Source organism: Rhinolophus sinicus, chromosome 3 (genome assembly GCF_057876585.1).
Source record: "Rhinolophus sinicus isolate RSI-liver-muscle chromosome 3, RSI-T2T, whole genome shotgun sequence".
NCBI lineage: Eukaryota > Metazoa > Chordata > Mammalia > Chiroptera > Rhinolophidae > Rhinolophus > Rhinolophus sinicus.
This window is the reverse complement of record NC_142503.1, coordinates 194,483,514-194,489,962: the sequence shown is the minus strand read 5'-3', so window position 1 is coordinate 194,489,962 and position 6,449 is coordinate 194,483,514.

Here is a 6,449-nt window from a genome sequence, read left to right as displayed (position 1 = left end):
GCTTCTTGGGCCCTCAGCCTCACCAATGCATTATTCACCCATCATATTAATATTGGATTTCTAACAAAAGAGCTGGTTTTAAGAATACCTTAGCACAGAATAGAGCCAGTCTGAGCCCAAGGCTGCAGCCCACTCTTTACAGGTCTTGTTCACCTTTGGAAGTTAAATATTTCAGAGGGTACATAAGGGCCCATGCCATGTTTCATAAATATTTTAGAAGTTGAGGTTGGCTGTCAAGATGCTGGTGCATTTATGAACATTGATGGCCTCCAACCAATTGAAGGTAGCTCACACAGACCACAAAATATTGATCCTGGGTAGAATCATGTAAGCCCAGAATTTAAAAGCCCAGGCTTTGAGGAAATTTTGAGATTAAAAACATCAGGCTCTGGGCCAACCCAGAGTTATTAGACAGTGGCAGAAAGAGAGGAGAATATGTGTACTGGCATGTGTGCCAATAGGTGTGCCCTGGGGCTGGAGACAGCCCCATTCTCTCTCTCTACTTGGTAGCTTTGCAGTTGATGTTTTCTCTGTCTAGAACATCCTCTGCCTTTAATCCCATGACCAAATTCTACTCATTCTTCAAGTATCACCTCTTCTAGGAAGGCTCCCATGATTTACCATTTTGCCCCAGGAAGAGCAAAGCATCTTGAGTATTAGGATAGTTACCTATCTGTCTCCCCCACTGGACTGTGAATTAACTTCTTCTCCTAACATGGTCAGAGACCATGTTACAATCATCTCTGGAGCCTCTAACTTAGCATGATACCTGGACCAAAGTAGCTACTCCATACATGTTGAATGAATGAATGAATAAATGAGTCAACAGATCCTATTGTTCCTTCCTAGATGAAGCAATCTTGAGTTTTGGAGGAAGGTCTGTAAGAAATCCCACTGGGAACTGCTACATTTGTTCTGTGGGTGCAGTTGGGAACATCAGCTGGAATTCTGAGTGCCCGACAATGGCACAAAGTGATGCACGAAAAACCATTGTGAGGATTGGCTTAAGTTCTCAGCTTTCCTTTATTTCTCTCCCCAGGAATGGCAGCACAGAACCTGGGGTTCCATCTCAGAATTGGAGACATTATCATTCCTAGGAATGCAGTTCTGAATCTGCATCTAAAAAAAAAAAAAAAAAAACACAGAAAAACAGGAATCCACTGAAAACTGGTTTAATTAAAGAAAGGAATGTATTGGTTCCCGCCACTGAAAATCAGAAACAGATTGCCCTCAGGTGTGGCTGGGTCAAGGCGCTCAAGGATGGCCTATTCACTATTTTCTGTCAGGCCTCTTCCACATGGCACCCCCTCCTCTGTGGCAGGGATATGGGAGGAGAATGTAATTCCTTGATGGTCCATGTTTGGTTCTCATGTCCCTGACCAGAGCCAGGGCAGGAGGTCAGTTCTACACAAACGTCATGGCTTGGGAACGGAATTCTGTTTGTAGAAGAAAAGGGAGTGGATGTTGGGCAGGCTAGAGATACTCCCTTCTGGGGGCATGTGTCTGCTGGGCAGGTGGGGAGACTTGGAGCAGGAGGCACAGCTGGCTTGGAGCTCAGGCAGGCCTGGGTTTGGATCCCGGATCTGCTGGCTGTGTGCTCTGGACAAGTCACTTGGATGATCAGAATCTCTAGATGTTCCATCATAAAGTGGCCAGAAGAACTGCCTGGTGTTGTGAGGGTCAGGAAAATGATGAAGGTAAACACCCATATTTGGCACCGCTCCTGGCACCTCAAGTCTCCAGCAAAAGGCTGCCATTATTCCCTCGAGACTGATCTGTGCTAAAGGGGAGGGAGGAAGGAGGAGAGACAGGGAGTGACCACAGGCCCCTGTCCACCAGGCCCCCAGTCACCTAAACCAAATCCCAGCCGGGGAAACACACTGGGGCAGTTAGGAGGCTGGGAGGAGCGGCTGTGAATGGAAAGACGGGTCCAGGCCTCTATAAATGGAGTCCAGTTCTAGTCGTGACAAACCTTGTGACCGCTGCAAGTTAACCTGTCAGAGTTTCGGTTTCCTCATCTGAAAAGCAGGGATAATAATTTCTATGCTGCTGGGCTGTTGTGAGGTTTGAGTAAGAATATCAGGGAGCTGAGAACAGTGCCCTGCACGGATTCTGTGCTCAGACGGCAGCCCTATCTCTTCATCCCTGCTGGACAGATGGGGCTTTCACCCCAGCCAGAGAGCTGAGATAGGAGCCAGGAGAAGGGGAGCATACTTATTTATTCGTCCATCCATCCATCCATCCATCCATCCATCCATCCATCCATCCATTCTGCATGCCTACTGTGTGCCATCCCTGGTTTCAGTGCTAGGGCTCCAGTGTGCACAAGACATTCAAAGTCTGTCTCCTCCTGGAGCTTCTATTTCAGTCACAGAATCTTAAACACTCTGTTGGCAACAGAGTTGGTGACTTGACAGGCCCATGGGGCTCCAGGTCTATGTTGCCCCCCCAGATCCACCCTCCAGCCGTCTTCCTTGCTGACCTGAATAGACCATCAAAAGGTGTCCTTGTCCTCAGGGGGTCCACCCAGTGGCAAGTTCCAGAGGAGACTAGGGAGGGGAATGAAAGTCACAATGAGGCATCTCTCTGGCTCCCTCCCTGCAGCATTGGCTGAGTCTTCTGGAGAGTTCTCCCTCCCCTGTGCCTTTGGGCTGGAGGGGTAACAGTTCTGCACTGTTACTAGCCCTGGGCTACTGCACCTTTCTGTTTTGTTTCCCTTCACTCACCCAGACCTTTGAAACAGTTTCTTGCATACCCAGCTGGCACTGTGGTCAGCTGGCTCGTGCTCTCTGTACCTGGAAGATGTCTAACGCTGATTCTGCCTCCCAGAGGGCACCATGGTGGGTGGTTCAGAGAAGCCATGTGCCCCAGTGTGGAGGAACTCGTCTCCAGTCCCTGGGCCAGAGCACGCACGTCTTCCTCTGGCTGTTCTCCACCTCTATTTTTGGTTGTCAGCTCCAGAAGACAACCTTAGAGGGGCCCATTGTCCCTTCAGGTGGTCTTCTCTGCAGGATTGGAAATGGACACACCCTCTAACTCCCGTGTCACTCATGCTGCCTCTGGGAAACACACTTCCTGGTCCTGACACTCTTCGTGCAGCCAGGGCCAACATAGCCACGCTCTTTTGGCTTCTGCCAACTGTCAGTCAGCTCAACCCTTGTCCTTGAGACACCTGTCCTCCGTGTCACCCACTTCCAACCTGCAGGAGATACACATTCCTCTCTGAGTTCTCTCCTTGAAGGCCTTCTTTAGAAGTGAAGGGAGAGAAACTGTCCACCCTCCAGGACTGTGGGACTCACCACTCTCCCAGCCAGTCCTTTCCAGAGAGACACACCCTGAGAAGCCTCCCCCAAGCTCCATGCTCGACCCTTTGGTACCTTCAGTGTGAGCAAGGGGCTGTGTCAACACCCACTGTGACATCTGACGTCAGTTGTGTCTTGATGCCTCAGTCAAAGCTCTAAGGCATCCCATTCTATCATTTCTTTGCAGCTCTGGGGGAAAGTGGGAAATGGAAACTTTATAGCTTCGAAAGACTCAGAGGGAGAGATGGAGATGTAAAAGGTCCTACGGGATTGAGGGCAAGGGCACCTCATCCCTGAGTCGGTGTTTTCACACCAGTAGGACTTCAAAAGCACTTCATGGGTGTGACTGAGAGTCAGTGAGGCCGCGAATTGCAGAGCCTTTGCCGAATCTTAATCATTACAGCCAATCCCTGCTCTTGGTTATTCACACATACAAATATTCACTCATTCAGTCCTCACAACAAGCTCATGTAGCCGCTCTGTGGTTCACACTCCTGTTTCACGAGGAAGATCGTTAAACCACAAAGAGGTTGAGTGTCTTGCCAAGACCTTCTGGTTACTAAATAGTAAAGACAGAATTTGAACCTAGAAAGTTGAGTGAACTGTGGGGCTTGGGTCTTAATCACTCGCCCACACTATCTCCGGAGAAGTTTCCGTTCCTTCCTCCCGTCCTCTGAGTGAATTCAGCTGGCTCTGTTTGCCCCAGTTCTCCCTGCCGTGTTCTCCATACCCCGTTCCATTTTCCTCGTAGCTTGACAAGTTACACAACCCCATGGAGTTGATCGTGCCAAAAATTTGGAATTATAGTCCATAGATGGACATTTGGAGGCGTTTGTACAAATCTGGGGTTGGGAACACTTTGGTTCATTATATACCTGACAGTCTGTGTGCCAGACTTCTGAAGCCAATATATATTCTCCACTTGGACAAGGATTCTCAGGACATAAAACCTAGTGGCAAGCTGTTCAAGAAAACAAATACATCACATCACTTGGCAGGAAAGAGTGTGACACGTCCAAGTGACATCAGGAAAACGGGTTGTGTCTTCTTCCCCCCAGCTGGCAACCACGTCCTGTGCAGAGGTGGCCAGCCTTTAGCCCAAAGCGGCCTGTAAGTGGGGAGGATGCCAGGCCTGGCCCTTCCACCTGGTGTCATTAGCGAGGTAGCTACTTCTCATCTCATGCCACCTACTCAGAGTGTGGCTTTGGGCTGGTCACTTGCCCTGCCTGAGCTTGTCTCCTCAACTGTAAAATGTGAGGGGTGGACTAGAGAGTGTTGAAGGTCCTCTGGCTAAGCGAGGTTGTCAATTCATGGGTCCGTGCATGTCAGACAGTGGGGTTCAAATGCTGGAGTAGGTCCTGCACGCCAACTGGAAATCCATATTTTGTAATCAGATGTGTGAAGTAAAGGATGGTCATGGAGGGAAGATAATGTTTGGTTTCTCAGGAGCTCGTATACATTCATATCTTTTCTTCCTTCTATCCTATTGCACACAGACCCTGACAGAACGTGAGAAGAGATTCTGTGTGGTTGTCTTGAGTTGGGATCTCTTGATTGCTGTGACAGTAATGCCAACTTATTTTTAAAGTTCCCAGAACCACAGCCCAGGAAGGGAAGTGATACCCTTGGGCCCGAGACACTCCTACTCGTGTTGACGAGAGTGGCTCCCACTGCAGGCATGTGGGTTGGCTGGGGAAACCCATGCTCATGTCTCATTTTTAGACTCAGGTTGCAGTGACAGCAGATACGCAGGATATATTCTGTTATCACTGTGTCAGAAGCTCAAGAGAGAACATCCAGACGCCAAAGTAAATCTCAGACCTCTACTTGTATCACATCCGCTAGCATTCCTTTAGTCAAAGCAAGTAACGTAGCCAAACCCAAAGTAAAGGGCTGGGAATTAAGTGTGGGAGGTGAAGAAACGGAGGAGTGAAAAACTAGAACCAATAATTCAGTCAACCACACTTTCCATGTGATTACCTTACTCTTCTGATTACCTTACTCAAGCTTTCAGGCGGGGCATGGCCCCAAGATTTCCCTAGCCCTCTGTACATCATGGAAGCTCTATTGTATTTATTCTTCTGACCCAGGTTCTTCCTGGAAATGCCTATTTATGAGCCAGGCTACATAGATCATTGGCCTGTCAATGGAGAGACCACCCTTGGATCAATCATCCATCTCTAGGCCAAACAGGGGCTATCCCTGAGCAGAGAAAATTCTAGCGCTATTTTCCTGCAGAGCACCATTGGTGAAGAAGCCTCATCTAGAAGGGGAAGTTGGACGTGGGTGGCACCAGGACTGGTTGATCTTTAACAGGGAGTGTCTAAAGTGAACCTTTCCCGGGCTGGCGGTCTAGGAGGTTACGTGACTTACAGGTCTCAAGCAGCTTTGATTTGTGGCTGGCCCGCACCGAGGGGTCATCAGCCTATGCATTTTGCCTTTCATGATAGAAGTGGCCCCTTTCCAATTAAGAGAAAGAGTGTGGCTTATGGGTAAGGGAGATTTGAGGGGCAACTTTTGGATCGTGCCAGACTTGAGGCTGACTACCCTCTCTGCTTCCTTTAGTCCCAATGAGGCAATTAATGAATTGCCCTTTTACTTTTCAGTAAGTGCAACGCTTAGGACTATTCAGCTGTTACCCCACGTCTTCTTGCTCTCAGATGGGAGGGGGGATGCTTCAACTGTCCAAACAGGATGTTGCATTGTTCTGTCCTTGCAGAGACTGGGGGAGAGGGGTGGCAGAGTTGACTGGACAGGCTTTGAAGCCAAGTCTCTACCTACTGGGCAGACTTCTGTCCTAGAACCCTTTATTACCTTGCCGTGGAAACATTCAGTCATGACCCTTATGCCGTTCTGCAACAGAAACAGAAAGCGTAAGCAAGCATGCCTTTTAAAGAGTCTCACTGGAGAAAACGTACACGTATTATGCAATCGTATGTCTCATTGCAATCTGAAGCCCTTCTTCTGCATAAAGTATGCAAAATTTTGTGTAACTTGTTTACAAACAACAGAAAATATTAGCAGTCTGTTCATTCCATCTGCTTCCCAAGAGAGGAAGGAATCATTATATAGTGATGTCAGAGGATCTTCCAGCCCACAAGGGCGCCTTCCTGGGGGTGTTGCATGAAAGAAGTCCTGACGTTAGGG